This window comes from Alexandromys fortis, unplaced genomic scaffold (assembly GCF_014885135.2).
Source record: "Alexandromys fortis isolate MF-2015 unplaced genomic scaffold, M_Fortis_MF-2015_v1.1 scaffold_113, whole genome shotgun sequence".
NCBI classification, from domain to species: Eukaryota; Metazoa; Chordata; class Mammalia; order Rodentia; family Cricetidae; genus Alexandromys; species Alexandromys fortis.
In genome coordinates this window covers 5,280,092-5,302,315 of record NW_026067988.1, presented here as the reverse complement: position 1 = coordinate 5,302,315, position 22,224 = coordinate 5,280,092, and the positions used below count along the sequence as shown (strand labels likewise).

Sequence of the window (22,224 nt, the reverse complement as noted above, 5' to 3'; positions counted from 1 at the left end):
CTCACAGCATCTGGATGACATGGATATGATTTCTTGTTATAAAGCAGCCACGGAAGTTTGCTCTCAAAACAAATGAGATCTGCTTTTACAGCTCTGGATCGCCTCACCCATTCAGACCATTCATGACAAGCGGTGACAGGGCTCTGAGAACTCTTTCTTCCTAGCTTCCCTCTTTCTTTCTTTCTTTCTTTCTTTCTTTCTTTCTTTCTTTCTTTCTTTCTTTCTTTCTTTCTTTCCTTCCTTCCTTCCTTCCTTCCTTCCTTCCTTCCTTCCTTCCTTCCTTTATTGCTTTTTTTTCTTTTTGCAATCTCACATACTTTAAAGAAAGATTAACTATCTCAAAGAGTTTTTACTGGGAACCGCATTTAAAATTAATGAACTAATTAGTTAAGAAATGTATTACTTTATTATGGAAAGAGAAACCTTGTACCATAATGATCCTGTGAAATGCACGAGGTGTCCTTTTATTTTATGACAGCAGAGGAAGGTGGACTTGTTAAGGAACATTTGGATGGCTGCTATTAATTATCTGTTTAAAGATCACCTCACTCTGTGAGAAAGATGGATTATCAGTCACTGTTTGTGAGTTTCCGAAGGATGAAAGAGAGCGAGAGAGAGAAAAGATAGGAAAGGGGCCATCTTCCAGCTGTGTTGTTCGATGACCTTGTGCCCTGGTGTGTTTAAATTGCTTACTTCCTATAACTCTATAAACTTCTGTGTTTTCATTTGCCGGATTAGATTGAAGTGTCAACTATATTTGATGAATGGCATTGGTAATATATGTTCATGTTCGTCTTTGCTCTTTCTGCTTTTATTTATATAGAGTCAGTATAATTTATTTCTCCCGAAAAAGCTTTCAGCAAAAAACATTTTTTAAAGTACAAATACTTTTTAACAGGGCTCTGGGGTTTGTGATGATCAAATCACTCATTCTTCCTTCTTCTTTTCAAGCTTTCCTCAACCTTGCTTACTTATTTTAAGGGAAAAAAAAAACCTAGGGACAAAAAAGGAATACAGGGAAGCTCAGTGGTTGCAGTCATGCTGAGTAAATAGAGCATTGGAGGCAAGACTCCAGCTAGGTTTGTGTACATTATTGAAATAAAATGAAGAATTGCATGATTATCTAGATAATTTAATTTTAAAATCCCAGTCAGAAGTTTTTCCTCTTTAGATGCTTTATTCTCTTACAGCAGCCTATCCATTCAACTGTGAGACTTTTCTTTTTCTTCCATTCCTTCCTTTTGTCCTTCCTCTCTTCCTTTTTTCCTTCCTTCCTTCCTTCCTTTCTTTCTTTCTTTCTTTCTTTCTTTCTTTCTTTCTTTCTTTCTTTCTTTCTTTTCCCTTTCATTTTTTGGTAGTTCTAGCTAAATAAAAGACTTTATTTCTTTCTAAGGGGCCATTGGGAAGGAAGCCTGATAATTTTTAGATTAAATTGGAATGCTTAATTATTCATACAACCATTTATTCATTCTTGCTTGTTTGTTTACTTACACACAAAAAAATGTTATGTTTAGGTTAATTGGCATCCAAAGTTGTTTTCAAAGATGTCTGTGATGTAATGGGAAGGAGGGAACGAGAGAAGGAGGAAGGGAGGAAGGAGAACTAAGAAACAAAGATTGCATGTCAGCCTGTTTATAATCTAAAAACTATATCTCATGATGTTAGAATGTTGGTCATTGATGTAGCTCACAGGGTTCACAGTTATTAGTCATCTTAAAAAGTAAATACAGGGATTCTGGGAGTTGCACTCATGTCCTCAGGCTTTGCGTTATATCTCAAGCTTTAGTGAATCATTTTCAATTACATACATACATACATACATACATACATACATACATACATAAATATACATCAAGATAAACCATAAAATACATCAGTAAACCACCAAATAACCTAACACAACTTATTGCCTTTTTGAAGCACCTCATAAATGAGACTGTACTCTCACTTTTTATTAAACTAAATACTATGAATTTTCTGATATTCTAGTCGTGTGTATGTGTGTTGTATTTTCATGTGTGTATATCTTTGTGTCTTAGGTAGGGTTACTATTGCTGTGATAAAGTACTATGATCAAAAGCAACTTGTGGAGAAAAGGGTTTATTTTGCTCACATTTCCAGGTAATAGTCCATTATTGAACTAGATTATGGTAGGAACTGCATAGCAATCTGAAGGCTCACTGTTAGCTCATGGTATGCTTAGCCTGTTTTATTTTTTGTTTGTTTGTTTTTAATAGCACTCAGCGTGGGATGGCACCATCCACATCAATTGTGCCCTCCCGCATAAATTCTCCATCAAGAATATGTACCACAGGTTTGCCCACAGGCCAATCTTGTGGGTGGGGGGAGCATTTTTTCTTAGCTGAGGTTCCCTCTTCTATAATAACTCTTGCTTGTGTTGAGGTGACATAAAAACTAGCCAGGGCACCCTGTGTGTGTGGAGGCAGAGAGGAGGGTGTTGGTTGCCCTGCTCTACCACTTTGCCTTGTTCCCTTGCAGCAGGGCCTCACACTGAACTAGAATGGCACCTAACAAAACGTAGTAATCTGTCTTTATCTGTTGACACCTTCCAGTGTTGGAATCCTATGCATTTACAGACACATTTAACTTTTTTTAAATAATTCTTTTTTATATTTATTTATTATGTATACAATATTCTGTCTGTGTATAGGCCAGAAGAGGGCACCAGACCTCATTACAGATGGTTGTGAGCCACCATGTGGTTGCTGGGAATTGAACTCAGGACCTTTGGAAGAGCAGGCAATGCTCTTAACCGCTGAGTCATCTCTCCAGCCCTGACACATCCAACTTTTAATGTACTGGGAATTCAAATACAGGTTCTATGTATGTTTGCACATCAAGTGATTTTATACGCACAGCCCTCATACTCTGTTTTTTTTTTTTTGCTACAAAAGTGGCTATGTAATATGGCTTGACTTGAATTTCATCTGTATTAGACTGTTCTTAATTTTTGCTTCAATTGTCTTCCCACATCTTTAGCATCTATTCCTTAAGAAGTGACGTGACCTATGCATTTCTGATCTTCTCTCCTAATACTGTTGTTAGAGTCCATGTAAGCAAGATTCTCCCCATCTCAGCTACTACCTGATCAATAAGTGCAAAAGCACTGGGAGGGAAAGATGTGTGAACCGTAGAAACCTGGGACAACATGGGCACTAACCTTTCTCATTAGTCTCCCTTGGATGTCTCTGAGTCTAGACTGGCCAAAGTATGTTGGTGACCATCAATAATTATTCTGATATTTCCATGTGTTTGCCTGTGATGGGCAACAACAAATATGGCAGAGTAACTTTAAACAGAATAATTATGTGCAGGGAAGGGAAAATGAAAATATTAAAGGTTCATGTGAGCATTTTCTGAATTCGGGTTCTGTGGTTTGATAGAAAATTAGGATATGACCATTGGAGAAGGATGTGGTCATGGGGTAAGTGTATAACTGAAGAACTAGAAAGTGGGAGTTACCCAGGGGCTCAGGCACTTGAGAGAAGGTTACATTTAGTCTCTGGGTGGATGGATCATGCAGAAAGTCTGGTCTGGTTTTTAGTAGCTTGTAAGGGTGGAAGTGGGCCAGCAGGGACATAAAGGAAGGAAGCAGTGGGTTCCCAAGGAGGGTCACCTATTTCCCTGCCCTTGGAGAGGAATGCTAGTCCCTGGGCCCAGCCACGAGCTACTTCAGGTGTGGGGCACAGACTGTATGCTCACATTCTCTTGACACGTGCACCAAGTACTCCTAAACTGTGGGCTTTATTTTCCTGTTGGAAACAGTATTTTCCGTTTTTTTTTTATAAATATGCCAATTAAATATTGTCACCTTATAAATCCATGTTGAACAAAATTCCTCAATATTGAGAAGGAGAACCTAGCAGAAGATGTTTGGGTCATGAAGGTAGAGCACTTATCAATTGACGCCATGCCTGTCTTGCTTGAGTTCTCACTATCATAGGACCTGATTAGCTATAATGAGAATGGGGTATTACAAATGTATTTAACTCTTCCTCTTGTCTCTCATATGTCTCCTCTTACTCTTTCATGTCCTTCCATGAGTTGAAGCAGCAGGAGACTTTCACCAACGCAGTTGTCAAATGCAGAACAATTAACAATAATGAACTCTGCTATAAACTACCCCAACTTGGCATTTTCCTCCATTAGCAGAAAGCGGACTAAAACCCACACGGACTCTCTAATACCAAGGTCTGTCCCAGTATTGTACTTGCATAGAATGGACCCACTTTGTGCTTTCTGGATCTTAAAGCCGCGTGTCAGGTAGCAATCTGCTACAACAAGATGGAAAGGCAACGGCTTCCCCTGCTGCTAATGTAGGCCATCTTTTCTTGACTAATGGATCACTGGACACAGGCAGACACAAATTCACATGCAGATGAATCTTTATATTTTGTTTTGCTTGGTATTTGAAACTTTTTAGGCAAGGCTCACAAACCGCAGAAGAGTTTCTACATAGCCTCTCTGCCCAGCATTCTCCAATAATAGCCTGTTACATAATCATAATGTATTATTAAAATCTGGAAGCTGACAGTGCTATACTCCTATTAGCAGACAGAGGGACCTTAGTGTATAATGACCTCGGAAGGACTTCCATCTTCAATTGCATCTGCTTTTGCCTAGGGCAATACAAAGTCATTCTGAGCACCAGCCTTCCTCTTACATTCTCCTCTGTCTTACTGATGAGCTACGATCATTAAGACCTGGATGGTCGGATAATGAACGGCCAAGTGAGCTTTAATCCAGCCATGCCTCCCAGTTTCACCTCTCCTCTGGCGTTCACATTTGCTTGGACCGTGGGTCTTTGCAGATCTCTGGGATACGCGACTGTCCATTCAATTCACGTTATCACAGTGCCAGTTCCCAGTTCCTGGACACGTGTAGGACCCACCACAGTCGCAGCCTTTTGTCTCCAGATTGCCCTGAGAGGATGGGCTGTGTTCTAGCTGATGAGCTTCCATCTCTTTAAATCAGTCCCAGCTATTTCTAGAACACCATGTGGCTTCTTCATTTCCCCTCTCCCGCCGTCCATCCCGGACTTTATTATTGCTGTCCACACAGCCTAAAAATTGATTTTCCATGTGACTTGACTATAGATGGAGACGGGTGATGAAAGTGCTTTTGGCACGGTTCAAGCACTAGCGAGAAAATTATTCTGTCTTCCTTACCTATGTTTTAAAATTTCAACCACAGGAATTCAAAGTCCCCTGCATCATCTTGAAAAATCTCTTTCAGGACTATGTGAAGATTAATTAAAGATGCATAGGGACACCTCAATGGCAATAGAGTGACTAGTAGTCTTCTCTTGTGGTAGATCTAACATCTTGTTAACCCAGTGTGCAGCCGTAGGTTGATGCAGTCATCCTGGGTATACCTAAAGGCTCATCTGTGGCGCGATTTCTAATTGGTTTTAATAATAAAAACCTGGAGTCAGATAAAATGAGGTGAAAGCTGAAATTCAGAGAAGCAGAGGAGCCAGCCACTAGTTCCTACCTCTACAAAATCCTCAGCTGGAATGGGATATCCCATTTCTACAAGTCCTCAGACTGAATGCTATCTCTAGGAAACCTTAGACCGAATCCTGAGCTCCTGTCTCCTTCAACCTTATCACTCACCCAGCCACATCCCTCCTGTCTCCACCTCCCTAGTGATGGGATTAAAGGTGAGTCATCACCACTTGGCTCTGTTTCTCTTTTAGACTGATTCAGTCTCTTTAGCTCGGAGTTGCCTTGAACTCACTGCGGTCCTTCTGCTTCTGTCTCCTGAGTGCTAGAATTAAATGTGTGTGCCACCACTGTCTGGCCTCTATGATGAACTAGCGTGGCTAGCTCTGCACTCTGATCGTTGAGCAAGCTTTGTGAAAGCACAAACAAAATATCACTACACTCAGCCAAATGTAAGACAATTATTTCCAAGGTTCCTCAATGGTGCGGGTCCCTATTAACTGCAGTTTGACAAGTTGATGCTACTATGTTCTGAGGGTACTAAGGTTTCGCTTGTTCTTGTAGTCCCCATCTCATTGCTATCCAGATAAGTTTTGTTGGCAAGGCTGAGATTTAGAATGTCATAAGGAATTATGATGGTCTAGCGAAGAAGTGATGGGTGCAGACTCTTCGCTAAGATCTATGCCTTCACTAGCCCTGGAAAACTGGCTAGGTTTCTAGTACCTAGCAGGATCCTTTCCTGTTGAGTGAGTGTTGCTTCTCACAGAGACGTGAGCGTGACTTCTTACACCTTCATCTCGTCAATTGTCACAGGTATTGCAGCAAGACAGAACCAGTTAATTGCTTCCCTCCCTTGGCAGTTTTTACAGTATTTTCTGGAACCATTCAAGCTAGACTGCAAAAATAAGGCTTTTATGCCAGATCCACCTTGAGTCATTGTTTGGTATCTTTAGTAATAGGGGACTTATCTTCAATCATTGAGAGGCAAGCAGTGATAATCTATATTGTTTGGGAAGTCACTTGAGCTATCTTGACCAACCCTTCATATGAAAGTTTCTTGTTTCTGGTACTGACTGGCTTTTTGTTAATCTATGATTATTGTGGGAAGCATTGACAGCCCAAATGGCTTAACTTCTGTATGTGCGTGCATACACTTATATATAATATAATTCTTTCTTTTTTTTTTTTTTTGATTATTGTGGGAAGCATTGACAGCCCAAATGGCTTAACTTCTGTATGTGCGTGCATACACTTATATATAATATAATTCTTTCTTTTTTTCTTTTTCTTTTATTCTTTCTTTTTTTTTTTTTTTTTCAAGACAGGGTTTCTCTGTGTAGCCCTGTCTATTCTCAGACTCCCTCTGTAGACCAGGCTGGCTGTGAACTCAGAGATCCACCTGACTCTGCTCACTGAGTGTTGGGATTAAAGATGTGTGCTACTACTGTCCTGCCATACTGTGTATAATTTTAAGTAAATATAAAATAATATGATTCCTTGAGGCTTTTTCAAATAACCTTCATCTTACTTATTCTTCCTCCTCCCCCTTCTTCTGTGTTGACTTCCCTCCTTCCTCCCCAGTTGGAGATCTCCTATCCATTGTTCCATTTGCCATTTCTTATCACCTGTGTCCTGCCATTACCTTCCCAAGCCTCACTACAGCCTATAGTGCCTTTATACTTTCCTGGTTTCAGTTATTATTCTGCATTTTATATTCGCACCTGATTGTTGAGAGCTGGTAAGCCCAGATGAGAGAGAATGTGTGTCATGTGTCTCTCTGGGTTTGGGTTACCATACTCAATATAATCTTTTTTTAGGTCCATGAATTTACCTGGAAATTTTATTTTTCTTTACAGCTAAATAATATTTCATAGTATATATGTACCACATTTTCATTATCCATTCACCTGTTGAAGGACATTTAGGTTGTTTCTTTTTCCTGGCTATTGTGAATAGGGTAGTTAGTTGTAAACACTGCTGAGTAAAAAAACTGGACACAGAGCAGAGATCAACAGACATGGGAAGTCCAGGCACATGGATACATCTGCATCATAGTGCCCGCACTTATGTGGCTTCTCAGGTAACATTGCTGCACATATAATAATACATCTGCACACATAAGATTGAAACAATGGCAATACCCATAGAGATGTTAACATGGAAGGGGAAAAATTCGTTGGGGCTCTACCCGTGGACACAGAGACAACAAAAACAGACTGGCAAGTTGTATTTATATGTTTGCATACACACAGAGACACATATGTGAGTCATACAGCATGGAGAATCCAAGCTTGTATCAATATGGAAGCTTTATCATTGCTAGCTGCTGGAAGGTACTATGTACGTTACCATTGACGAAAAGTAACCATTAGTTTCATCTAACTATGTACAGTGCAATAATAGCCAGCCTGTGAAGATGTGCTCACCTGTGCAACAGTGGTAAAAATAGGAGAGTAGCCATCACCTTCTGATTGGATTTAAGACCCACTCCACAATGCCTGGCCCCATTAGCAGGACCAAGAACTGGAGACTGGGTAGGTCAGAGGCCCTAGGGGATAACTTTCTACCATTAATGTCCTAAATGAGTGTAGTACTAAACCAACACTTATTATTCTTGTAGGTTAGTGCATCACTCAGTCTTCATTAGCGAAGCTTATTTTGCAGGAGGTACCAATTAACACAGAGACCCACAACTGATCAACGTGCAGACTAGAAACAGAAAGGTGATGAGTCCTAAATTGAACATCTGTATCATATTCCTTCCTATCAAGGCCCAGGAATCATCAAAAAAAAAAAAAAAAAGAGGCAAATGAAAGATTATCTGACCCAAAGGCAATGGGTAATTACAGTGAAACTCTTTTCTACAAATAACAGGGCAGCTGCACATTGTGGACACACAGTACTGTGACTAGATCTGTGCAAAATTAGGTCAGACAAAAATCCCAATATGTGATGGGGCTGGGCACAAAGCTCCACCCCTAGCTGAGGTGGTATTGGCAATTGCTAGCTCCTGGGAAAGAATGAGAAAGTTTTCTTCTGGGATGTAGACCCTGAGAGGCTACCTGTAAGACCCAGCCATGAAAAGCTAAATAGAAACATACCACCCAAAGGAAGTTCTTTACTTCCAACCATTATCACCTGACAGAGTAGGACCTGAGTCTTAGTAGTTTACCCTGAAGTTACCCTGAAGTTTACCCTCAGTAGTTTACCTGGTTGCAGGAAGAACCTTAAACTGAGATTACCTGAGCACCACTCAAGAACAGACCATCCAAAGGAAATGCCTAACGAATGTTCCAACCGTTTTGTAGATAGGATCACCTGCCAGCACACTCACCAGGACACCTGTAGACAAATATCAGCCAATCAAGGGTCCTGAACTTAGAAATCCGTCCTCATCCCCATCTTTAAAATACTATAAAATCCCAACTCTAACTGAGCTTGGGGCTCTCCAATTATTTCAGTATGTTGGGCATGCGGAAAGACCAAGTTTGCAAACTTGTATGAAATAAAGGCTCTTTGCTTTTGCATATGGGACTTGGTCTCCTTGTTGGTTTTTGGGGGACTTCGCGGATCTGGGCATAACACTACCATGTTCCAGGAGATGGCTTTACACTCATGGGCATAATGGCAGCATCAAGTGAACTGAGTGGTTTATTTAACAAAAGAAAAAGAACACATGAAGTTGGGACACAAAAGTAGTGGGGGGGATAAGATAGAGGTTGAAGGGGCGGAAAGGGGAGGTACATTTGATCAAAACCCATTGTTTTGCATCTATAAAATTCTAAAATAATAAAAAAAGTAGGACATACAACAAGACCTGGATTTAGCAAAAAATAATAACAACAAAAAGAGTGAAGCCCCCAAACAAGTCTAAGACCCCAAGCCACCACAGAAAGACACATTCCACGAAAGCCAAGTCATCTAAGGCAAATTCAGGAAGAATTCTTTTTAAGGAAAAAAGATATAATAGAAACATTTCAATTTTTATATTGTTGAGACAATTACCTATTAAAGGTTCTAGTTTGATTTTTGTTGACAACAGGTAATTCATTTGTAGTTATTTTATAAAAGTATATTATTATATGGCATAACTCTAGGGCTTTCAATATACTCCTGAAGTCTTGTTCACAGCAGAATTTTCCTTCATATGCCCCAGTTTTAGAAAGTAATACAAAGAGATATTTCAGACTATTTTTGGCCGGTTGTCCAAAACAATTTAAAGTTAGGGTTAAGTGTCTTTAGCATGCAAAACAAAGATCTCTACCAGAGTAAGAGATGCGAAGCAATCGCCCAGTACAAAAGGAGGGCTGCAAAAGTCTGCTTGTTGTGTCTGAGCTACAGAGATGTATAACACAGTTATTTCAAATAATTTTAATGATTGAGGTGAGTTAATCTGAAAAAAAAAAGGAGAAAAGCAATTTGCAAAAAGCGAAGCCTCCACCGAGCATCACACAGAGGGACAGGAGAGCAAACAGGAAGGAAAGGGAAAGTGTTCAGGAGGCAATTACTCCGTCTCCCGGGGTTCTGTGAATGATCTAGCGTTAGGTGTCCTGCCAGTGGCAAGGGGCCACCTCCATGAATAGGACCCGAGGGAAGTAATCAGAGATAAGAATAACCGGAGGCAAAAGATACAGAACAAGGAGACCGGTGACAACGTTTACAGTCTGAACCTCAAAGGCGACACACAATAAGAAAGTTAGCCAAAGCTGAGAATTAAATGAAGAGGCTGCCCCCAAAATTTACAAAATTGCGAGACTGTGGAATATAAACTCGCTGAAGGAGGCAGGAAAGGCGTGGGCGAGGACACACTAACGGGTACAAAAAGACAGTATCCTCATCGGTAGCAGAAAGGACTGGTGAACTTCCTGTGCAAACACGGAATTGGAATCGGGGTTTCCTGAGGAGGTCAGGGACAACTTGTGAAAGGTGATTCGTTCCTTCCATGATTTAAGTTACACGGATCAAACTGATCGTCGGGGTTGGTGGCAAACACCTCTACCTGCTGACCCCTCTCCCTGGCCTCTGCCACAGTCTCTTAAGCGCTAGGATCACAAATGCGCACCTCCACACACAGCTCGAAATACTTGAAATACATTAGAAGTAGCTCTACCACCCCTGATTTCGCTCAAAATATTTGTTTATGTTTGTGAACATGTCTCTGAGGCAAATGTTCTCTCTGGGAGGGAGATTGTTTGTTCATTTGTGGTAATGGTGTTTGAACAGAAGGCTTCGTGAGTACGAGGTGAGCAAGCATGAAGCAGATGACCTACATCCGTTGCCATTTATCTCGAAGGGCCGAACTCATGATTCCCTTGTCTAAATCTCCCAAGTAGTTGAAGGTGGGCCTGTGCCGTCAGCTTGAATACCTGCCAAATGTTGGATGACGACAGAGCTGTATGTTAGACATTGTCACCTCTTAAAACTTCTGTGTCCTAATTTTCTCATCCGAGGCAAGAAGGTCACAATAGTGGCCATGCATGTCACCTGCTCTTATTATCGAAGGCATGATGAGGCTGTGGTGTTGTGCTGTGTTGTGTGACCTTGCACATCACACTGGTGTTGATTTTGCTGGCACTAGTGTTGACTATTGCTTGTCACTAATGGCCACTGTTTGTATGCCTTAGTGAAACAGCATAGCAAGGGAAAAGATTTTGTTAAAATTCAGTATAACATGTTTTTTGCTGTCAAATTATCATAACAAAAGAAAATGATGAGCTCAATTTTCCTGCAGCTTTTTAAAAATTAAATGTTGTATTTTAATAATAATCATATCAAAAAGAGGAACTATGTGCATTAAAATGAAATCAACCCAGTGTAATTAGTGTGACTTATCAAAATACCAGCAAATAAGAGTATATATATGCTTTATTATTTAAAAAAATAAAACAGGTGTTTAAATGAGATAAAAATGCTTTTTGAATTAACAGAGAATATGAATTGAATTATACTTTTTTAAATATGGAAACAACAGGCTCTAATTGTTTTTCCATATATACCAGGTTAATATTTTATTTAAAAAATTTCAAGAAGAAATAATCAATGTGATGAATACATTTGTATGCAACTCTATTCTCTCCCAATGGAATTTTGGTCTGACAATAAAAGAGAACTTAAATATCAATCTAGTGTTGAATATTAGTGGGAAAAGCTAACCAAAGTGAAAAGGAAGTAGATTCTTCCAGGGTGTTTTTAGCTTAGCAGAGAAAGTTCTGCATAGATTTTGGATCTTGAAAGGGAACATAAAGATGAAGCAAGGTTCTGGAAGGTGACTGGCTTGAGACACGGGAGGGAATTCAACAGCAGACAGGGTAACAGCATACAGGCCTGAACATAGCTAACATAGTTCGTGCACAAGATGGTAGGACTTGCAAAAGGTCATCACGTTGTCCCCCTTCCCCTCCTCCCTCAGCTCTTCACAGATACTCTCCTCAGAACCCTCCCTTGCCCCCTCTCAAATAGACAACTTCTTTTTATTTTATTATGTTTGTTAAACATACACACCCAGAGAGAGAGAGAGAGAGAGAGAGAGAGAGAGAGAGAGCCCACTCACCAGCAACTCCAAAAGAGGCAATACATTCCCGACAATGAGATTTTTATTTGATAATCTGTGGTGTCTCAGAGAGCCACTGTCCCCTTGTTATAGGGTAAATCTATTTAAACTCTTTATATGTGTCTATGTATTTTATGAAGCTTCTACAGTAGGAGGTTTGTGTGGGGCTTTTTCTAAGGTCTTTAATGTTATTTATCATTCCACATACTCCCTCTTTTTCCCTACCCTCTCTTTACCCAGTTAACCCTTTCTTGTATCATTATTTCTGACTGCCCCTTTATACCACTTATATTCTGTCTTCCCTCCCTTGAATATCCCCTCCCAAGACCCCTGTACTGACATCTATGGGTTAATTTAAACACATATATCTAAAGATTAAAAGCTAGCATCCACACATGAGCGAGAACATGTGATATTCATATTTCTGGATTTCTGTTACCACACTCAGAATGGTTATTTCCAACTCCACCAATTTATCTGAAAATTTTATAATTTCATTTTTCATAATAGATGAATAATATTCCACTATGTAATCGAGCCACATTTTTATTATCCATTTTTCTGCTGGTGGACATCTATGTATTTCTACTTCCTGGCTTTTGTAAATAGATCAACAATGAAAATGGATAAGCAGATATCTCTGTAGTAGAATAAAAGCTCAAAGATCAGTATAGCTGGATCACCTGGTAGACTTGTTTCCATCTTTTTAAAGAAACTGCACCCCAATTTTCATAGTTTTATTTCTGTTGCTATGATAAAATACTCTGACAAAAATAAATGAGGGGAGAAGGAGCTTATTTTAGCTGACAACTCTAGGTTATGACGCTTCATTGTGGAGAAGTCAAGGCAGCGAGCACTTAAAACAGGGACATGACATCTGCAATTGAAAGTAAAGCAAAATTAGTGCACACACACACACATATGTGTGTGTTTACTACTTAGCTCACTCTTGACTCTTATAGAGTCCAGGACCCAAACCTAGGGAATGGTGCCACCCACAGTGTGTTGCATGTTCCAATGTCAATTAACATAGTTAAAACAATCTGCCAGAGACCTGCCCACAGACCAACCCAATCCAGACAATCTCTCAGAGACTCTCTTCCCAGACAATCCTAGGCTGTGTCAGGAATATAGTTAAAACTGACCGTCACACAGTGTATTAATTTATATAGGACTGCTTATATTTTCTGAGCCACATTTTAAGTCTTCATATTTAACATTTTTTCCTAGAAGTTTTGTTTTTTAAAGGTAAAATTTGTAAAACATAGCACATTTTTAAGTGATAAGGACTGAGTGGTATTTAGTATGTTCACAGTGTTGATAAGCCACCGCTTCCATCTAGTTCCAGAACATTTTCCTTGTCATTTACCCATCCAGTAGCTACTTTCTCTTGCCAACAACAACTCCCCATGGGTTACTTTATTCTGGTATTTCATAAATGCAATCCATGACTGACCTAACTGCTTTCACTTAGCATAATAGTTTCAAGATTCATCCATTGTTGCAACATGCATCAGTACTTTATTTTCCCCCCTATGGCCAAATAATATTCCGGTGCCATCCATTGATGGACGTTTGGGCTACTTGCCCTTTGACCATTACGGATAGTGCTGCTACTGATTCACACGTGCATATATTACGTACCTGCTCTCAAGTCTCCTGCGCATATATCAAGGAGTGTAATGGCTGTATAATAAGGTAATTTCACATTGAATTTCTTACGAAAGAACTGCCAAGATATTTTCTCTTTAGGTTTTGCATGATTTAGTTAACATAAAAACTAAAGTTTTAGATAGCAAGTTGCTGATCAGTATTCCTTGAATGGTATCGTGTTTAAAATTGAAACCATTATTAGTAACTTGATGAATTGGGCCTGTTACTTCAAATGAAAGGTGTTTTAAGGAATCATGCTCTAGGAAATCAGTGAACGAGACCATGTGGTTACCGAATGGTTACCAAATCTTTTGGTATGTTAGGTATTGGCAGAGGGGAAGAAGGCAGTAACTCTGGACCTGCCACTATAAATCTTACTCTGCTATGTGATCAGGACAGGGGACTTCAGGAAGGGAAACCCCAGAAAGAAAGGAACTTGTTTCATGCAACTTCCCTTCTTGGCTAAGAAAACAGGGAATAAGAAAAACAGAGAGAGAGAGAGAAAAAAAAGAGAGAGAGAGAGAGAGAGAGAGAGAGAGAGAGAGAGAGAGAGAGAGGAGCACCCTGACGTCATCAATGAAGCAGCATCAAGGAAATGTCTCTTAACAGATCAGCTTTGTCAGTCATTTGAACATTCAGGACCATTGTCAATTACACTCTCCTGTGTTTTTTTTTTTAAGATTTATTTAATTATTATGTATACAACATTCCTTCCATGTATGCTTGCATGCCAAAAAAGGGCACCAGATCTCATTACAGATGGCTGTGAGCCACCATGTGGTTGCTGGGAATTGAACTCAGGACCTCTGGAAGAACAGTCAGTGCTCTTAACCTCTGAGCCATCTTTCCATCCCCTACACTCTCCTGTTTATTCAGGGCTCCTGATTTTTCACAACTGATATTTTGCCTTTTGTGTAGGAATTAAATATAAATTTAAATGTCCAATAAAATACTAATTTTAACGGGGAAAAGTGATGGTGTCTTTCTCTGTTTATGTGCTCACCTGTCTGTCTAATATTCTTAGGTTGGAGGCCAGCAGGTGATGCACACCTGTAGTCTCAGCCCTGACACTCGTGAGAAGCAGGATTAGGAGTACAAGGTCATTCTCACCCACTGTTTCTAAGACATGGAAATTGTTGACTGAGTGCATTCTTTGCAAGATGGGGATATTTATTTTCATCTGCCTCTTGCAAATTTGGCCAATACTTTGAGAAAAATTAAGTAACTCTTGAAGATTGAAATGCAAAGATGAATTTACATAAAATTGTGACCAAGTTCTACTGTTTTTACTTTTATTAAAAACAAATGCATCGTTTTAGATTACGTTGACAATGGCTTATGCCATTGGAGTATAAGCTTTGAAGTCTTCTGTGCAGTAATGCTTCAGCAAGACACATCTCTCACCAAGAGGTCTCCTTCCTAAGTGATGTTCACACTCTGCTTCCTACAATAGTCATGCTTCTTTGGGGGATTTTAGATGAGATACTATGTTCCCTTCTTCCCCACTTTTTAACTTCTTGCCCTCTCAAAGGGGGTTTTCTTTTCCATAACCTACAAAAGAAGGAAAAAAAAAACTGGCTTGACTCATTCCTCCACCTACCCAAATCAGCTTTTCGAATTGCTTTGTGAACACTGTCCCTCGTGCTACTCTGGAGGTGTGTTGTTGCAGGTGAGACAGATAATAGGAAAAAGAGCACTTAGATGGCTGAGATTGCCATTAAAAAATATAGCTCCAACTTGACACAAATTGGCTCCTTTGCCAGGTTTCTATGTCTTTGAAGCTTCTGATGTTTAAACAGTTTATGTAACAACTGAGAAAAGCCTGTTTAAATATGCAGAAGGAGCAGTGCAAAACATCTCCCCTCAACCACTTGAAACCTCCCTGTGCGAGAGTGAGTTTGGAAACAGAAGATGATGCGTGTCCTTGTTCCTGTGATTAGAAGGACAATCCTCCTCTGCCCATCTGAGCGCTTTGCCAGCAGACTAGCGGGCTCATATCGAAGCTGTTGTTGGTCCAAACACTCAGGCCTAAGCTGGCCTGGGCCACTCCCAGCACAACCTGTCTTATCCATTTCCTGGCTGTGTCTTTTTGTAGGTCTTGTGAAAGGATGGAATATTTAGGATGGTGGAGCTTCTCAAGGGTGGCAGTGTGCCCAAGGGACAGTCAAGGCCACAGTCAAAGACAGTTACTTCAGTGATGGTGTAAAGAGAAGGTTTCCTGCATTATCTTTAAGACCTCAACACTTGTGCTTCAAAACCATATTAAGAACGCCTGGCTCCCCATGAAACCTACTACACCCATGTCTGCCAGGAAATTTGGGTAGGAATGGGGTTGATGATCTTCCCCTTCATACAAGGAGAAGTGTTGATGGGAGAAGTAGAGCTTGGGAAGGCTCCAGTCCAGCACCTGCCCAGGGCCATCATTAACTGCTCCCTGGGTCCAATCAAGACGATCTCTGTCAGCTAAATGTGAGCAAGCTGTGCTGGATGGGAGCATGGACCATCACTGTACACTTATCTAAGGCCCCATTGACAATGTATTCAATGATGATAATGACATCAGTAAGTAGATCTGAGATACACCAAATGGGGACAAAAAAGAAGGACCCCCCCCCCCCGGGCCAGGACAGCAACAAGTAAGAGCAGTCACTCCAGAGTTGGGCCCTAGAGCAAGACAGTTAATAAGTGCCTTGAATCTGCTTTTCTTCCTTCCTTGCTTCCTTTCCTTTATTTCTCCCTCCCTTTTTTCCTCCATCTCTCCCTGCCTCCCTCCCTTCCTTTTTTCCATGAATGGTGTATACATGTATACATATTTGTGCATGTTCATGTGTGTATGCATGTGTATATATGTATGTGTGTGTGCACATGGAGGTCAGAGGCCACATAGCTTTCACTCTCCCTCTTCTGTTTCAAGACAGGGTCTCTCCATGTGCCCAGAGTTCTCAGACTGAGCTCCAGCTCTCTCCACCTTCCCACACCACCTCAGGACCAAGGTTGCAGGTGTGTGCTGCCACACCTGGCTAGCTTCATTTTTTTAAAATTTTATTTTATGTGCATGGTTGTTTTGAAAGTATGCATAGGTGCTGTGCTGTGTGTGTACTTGGTGCCCATGAGGGCCCAATGATGGTGTTGGATTCTTGGGATCTACAGTTAGAGGTTGTTATGTGTGCTGAAATGCAGGTCCTCTCAAAGAGCAGCAAGTGCTCTTGACCACTGATCCATCTGTGCCTGTTTTTGTTTCTTTGTTGGGGTTTTGGTTTTTTCTTTTTCACATAGGTCCTGGGGATGTAAAGTCCTCAGGCTTACACAGCAAACATTTTTTACACTGCTCCATCTCCCCATCAGCCCTTGAGTCTCTATTTCTTCTTCTAGGAAAAGAGAGCAACGTTATCTGCAAGGCAGAGGGCACAAAGACTCAGAGAATGGTTAGATGACTAATAAGTGCTGGCTCTTATTACTTCATTTTAAACATACCTTAAAGTATTAATGTTTAAAACCAAACTCAATTTCGCAGAACCCATTGACTCAGAAAGCATTTAGGGAGTTAAAAATCTCAGGTTCATCATCTTTCAACATTATCAAAACAAACAGTAGACACTCCAGAAGTCTCCTGGAGGAGGGCGTTCAGACAGCCCAAATTGAAGTGTGGAGCAAGAAGCATATTTCCACTTCTCTAGCAATTAATCTCTCTATGTCTCATTCCTGTTTCCGAGTTCTGTGCACTCTGTGGTACCTGGAGGCTCTTAAGCAGTTTGTATTTCATTTTTCTCCTGTGATGACAAATATATCAGCATTACTGGTTCTCAAATGTGAAAAGACTCGAAATGGAGGAGTAACATCAGGTCTTCCAAGATTTGCCTAAAAATATTCTTAGGTCTCCTTTTCCTGGTTCCATGTGCTTAGCTGTACACTTTAATTACAGCATGGGATAAAAACGCATCGTGGAGGTCATCACGTCGAAGACCACACACAAAAATGGCACAGGGATGCTTTCATTTATTTTACTGTAGAAGGATGACTTTAGCATGATTTTCTATAACACGAAAGATGAAATATGTGTAATTTATTTATAAACACTAAACGAAAGCTGCTCTATCCCCACTGTGTGCTGGGCATTTTCTGAGGGGTTGTCAAATTTTCCAAAGAAATACTGGCCCTTACCTTCTCAGAGCTGAGAGACACAGGAGGAGGGGAAAAATGAACATTTTCACAAATACCAAAACTATAAAGCATGCAGGAAGTGCAGCAAAGGTTAAAGGAAAGTATTTATGGGAACAACAAAATAATGGAAGGCGAGGACTTCCTGCAGGGACCTTTAGGAAAGCATTCGAATGGTGGCATTTACACTGGATAGGATTTTGACAGAAGGGACAGGTGAGGTTAGGGGGATCCCAGAGAAGAGAAGAGTGTGAACAAAGGCGTGGCAACATCAATGGTCTGTGCTGGCTGCAAACACACGGGCAGGGAGAGGTGAAGCGCACGCTGGTAACATCATGGGTAGCAGTGGGGAGGTCACCATATCTGAGAGACACTGGCAGGAAACGAAGCATCAAGAAGGAAGAATAAGGAGGAAGCGAAATCCTCAGATGTTAAAGATGTAAGAAGAAAAGTCATTTTAATAAAGCCAGAAAGAGACATGTTTTAGTGCTGGGGCTGAGCAGGAGGCTAGTGAGACAACCAATGGTTCTGGGAATGCAGCTCAAGGGTGGAATGCTTGCTTGTCTAGCACATATGATCCCTAGGTTCAAGTTCCAGTACAATCCCCAAAAAGAAAGAGAAAAGAAAAAGACCAGTGATAGGGTAGTTCCCTCCCCCCACTTCCCTCTTGACAAAGATGTTTCTAGGGTGAAGCAGAAGGACAGAGGAAGTGTTGGAGGCAATGGGAAACAGTTCATCCTTCTTAACTCAAGCCTTGTTCAGCTCAGCTGGATTCCCTAGTTCTCTGCTCTGTGGTTGGATCCCAGAAGGAAATGGGTGGCACACCCACACTGGCAATTGGTGACCTGGACGTGGAGAGGGCTGGTGAGGTGAACAGAGGGATGGTGAGGCGCTGTGACCACCCTTCATCCTGAGTGGCAAAGGCAACAAGTGGTCTGAGCAATGGAAGGCAGAATGCAACTTAGCCTCCATGGGGAAGCCAAAGAAGTGTTAAACAAGGTGAAAACTTTTAGAATCAAATGGATAAATCCTATAAAATCCTATACAAATGGTATATGTGCAAGGCATATTTAAAAATGAGGTTTAAAAGGAAGGATCCTTCAACAGAGATGAATGCTTGATTACAGTTGTCATAGTTGACGCTGCTAGATATCAGGCTTGCACAGAGGCTTCTACAGAGAAACTTCTGCAAGGCCAGGTGCCCGTGGACACCATTCTAGTGTTAATCATTGTGACCAAAGATATAGTAATCAAAGTATCTGATGTAGGGGCAGGGAAGATAGCTCAGTGCATACATAATAAAACACTTGTTCTCCAAAGGTGAGTATCTGAGTTCGAATCCCCAGCATTGCACAAAACGCCAGGCATTGTTGCATGTGCCTGTAGCCCTGGCATTAGGAAGAAAGAGACAGGGGAAGCCCAAGAGCTTTCTGGCTGCCTGGATAGTCACACATCAGACTACCAGTTCAGTGGCCTCATGGCAATAATATGAAGATGGAGAGAGGAAGACATTCTATGTCATCTCCAAGTTCACACACACCATGTGTACATGTACCATACACAATACAACATATGCACACACACACACACATACACACACACACAATCTGAGTGTTGTCTTTAAAATGTCCCCCTTGTCTTCATTCTCTCGATATGCCCAGGGGTTCACTACGCCACGCCTATTTCCATCACAGCTCTCTGCTGCTCTGCTGTCCCCAAATAAGTACGAGTATACGATGGAGACCCTCCCTCTGATTATTCTTTATTAAGATGGCTGTAATTGCCCTGACATCTGTCATCATCACTCCCCACCCCTATTTCCTGTGTAACCCAAAGGGAAGCCTGAACACATGAGTTCCCTGGAGTGCCAGGCAAAGAGAGGAGGCTGCATGCCTGGAGGCTGGAAGAAGCTGTTGTCTGTGCCTTCTCGGTTTGTTATTTGGAGCACTGGTCACCATATCGACTGAAATAGGATCATATGACACTTGTATGGCATCTATCTTCACAGAAACCAGCCGTGGGGTCTTTTGCCCTGTTGTATTTCTGTTACCTGACCTCATGTCTTACACGTAGTCAATTTTAAGATTGAACAAAAACAGCAAACATTACATTCTCTTCTATTTGTTGCAGGAGTTTTGTAAAAAGTTCAAAAGAACTTAAAAGAGATATACCATTTGTTTATTTTTGGGTTTATTTTAAGCTGTGCTTAGAATAAATCTATGGAGCTGAAGGTTTTTTTTTTTTTTTTCTCCTTGATGTGGCTATAATCCTTTTCTCTCTGGAGTCAGGTCCTCAGGAGACACCATTGTGTGGCAAGCAGTGGAAAGCTGAAGGTCCTAAATATCCAACTATTGAACAAGCAGAGGTGGTGGCAGCTGGCAGCACCAGAGAAGCTGTACTTACACGAGGAAGGCTTATGCTTCCGAGCCTTCTACACACTGGAAAGAAAAGAGAAGCTTGCTTATCTAATTTGCTCTATTTTTGTCAAAAAAAAAAAGTCACTCTGTATTGATGAAAATTTTTACTTAATTAGTAACAAAATTCTTTCCAGTTGTACCTTGGAAGAAGGCTGTAACAGAACAGTGCCAAGCGTGAAGTATTGTGGCTCCATGAAAGATGGATACATAAGGGAAGGTCATTCATCTGTTTGTAGTATAATCATTGTTTTCAAAAAACTGTGCTAAGGGCCAGGAATATAACTATAAGCACAATAGGCCTGCCTCTTGCTCCAAACGTTCTTAGAGTTATGTTCTAGTTTAAAGTAGTGAAGCAGGAAGACAGCGGGGAAGCAGATTATAGGAGGCACGTTGTAAGGGAAGATTGGAGCCCCCTGTGGCAACTGGTTATGACTTGGGTTGGGATGAAGGTACAGGCTAGAGAGAGAGAGAATGTGTGCCATTTGGATTGAATGTTAAGAGAAGATTGGTGGGTACAAGGTGAGATTTGGAGCAGCTGCACATTGTTCAGGATGCCACTTACAGATGTGCTAAAGGGTTCAGAGAAAAGAATCTCTCTTTTGTGTCAAAAACTGCAGAAAGGTTGGGGTGAAGACACAAAGGGATCAGATTTATTTAGTGGCCTAGAGTTCACTAGTTATCCAGAAAGTAGCAGCATTTCAGTAGAACGGTGGGCACAAAAGCATACTGGTGTCATTTGAACAGAGAAAGGGGTGAAGAAGTATAAGTGACAGGGATTGAATGACTTGTGTGGTACTTTGTTACACAATGCAAAAGGGGGGGGGAATCAGGAAGGAAATGTGAGGTGACGGAAGACAATGACCACTTATAATAGGACTGAAGAGTGCGTGTGTTTATTATTGTGTAAGGAGATGATGATGCTAGGGAAATGATCATAGGAATTCAATACTAAAGCAGGAACAGGAGACAGGATCTGAGACACAAGATGTAATACTGAGATGAAGAGGCAGCTGTCTGGGACCAGCCTCGACAAAATACATCTCGCCCGGGTAGAGGCATGGGAATTTAGAAATATAGTAAAGAATATGAAGACATGAATGAAAATAATTCAGTGCAGAAACATACAGGATAGTATTGGGAGGGAATTCCAATGAGTTCTGAAAACTCACACGTGTTTAATTTCCAACTGCTTAAAATACCCCTGGCCCCAAAAGGTAGGAGGAAGACAAAAAACTACATTAACATGATACAAGGAAATGAACCAGTTGAAGGTTGCCTGCTACATTCCTAGTTATAACACTTTATGTTGCTAGAACAAAACAAGTCACGCTTACACCCTAGACCAAAACATTCTGTATGCAAACCACTCCCTGGGTAGAATCCTAAAGGGAACTGGAACTTAGTTGGTTCCTTAGACTCTTGAGGTAGGAACAATCTACTTCTCTATTCCTGGAGTACTAGGGTTGTTATTAGCCACACCTGTTGACAATAACCTTGAGAGAGCAGAACTCTCTGTTTGAGGTAGAAGCACGACAGCCTTCCTTGTTGGAAGGAACAAGAGGCAAGTTCCAACTCTCTTTGGTCAACAAAGAAATAGGCCCAGGGAACAAGAAGCAAGCTCTAACTCTCTTTGTTCAACAAGGAAATAGGCCCACATTTCTGAACCTCCACCGGCAGCACAGGAAGGCAGGGACCTGAGAAGTAGGCAGGGCTTTTTACTTGAATGTAGAAAGAGAAGACAGTTTCCCATGATCCTTTGTGGGAAATTGTCAGAGCAGCGATGAGATAAGGAAAGGTGGGGCAATGGGCACTGTAAAACAGTGGCTCAAGTAGTGGGGAGGTGAACTCACAAGGAAATGTGTCACTGTTAGATGCTTGTTTGGGGGTTATGACCAGTAATTTGAATGCAACCTTACAGTCTTTGGTGTTATTTTCCTAGCAAAGGCTAATGTCTTTTATGCAGTTACTTGTTTGAATAAGT

The 22,224-nt window shown here is 40.9% G+C and overlaps 1 pseudogene; it reads left to right on the top strand.

Moving 5' to 3' along the window:
• Positions 1 to 16,095, top strand: part of LOC126511988 (ATP synthase subunit ATP5MJ, mitochondrial-like) — a 60,405-nt pseudogene extending 44,310 nt beyond the window's left edge.
• Positions 16,096 to 22,224: the final 6,129 nt, after the last annotated feature.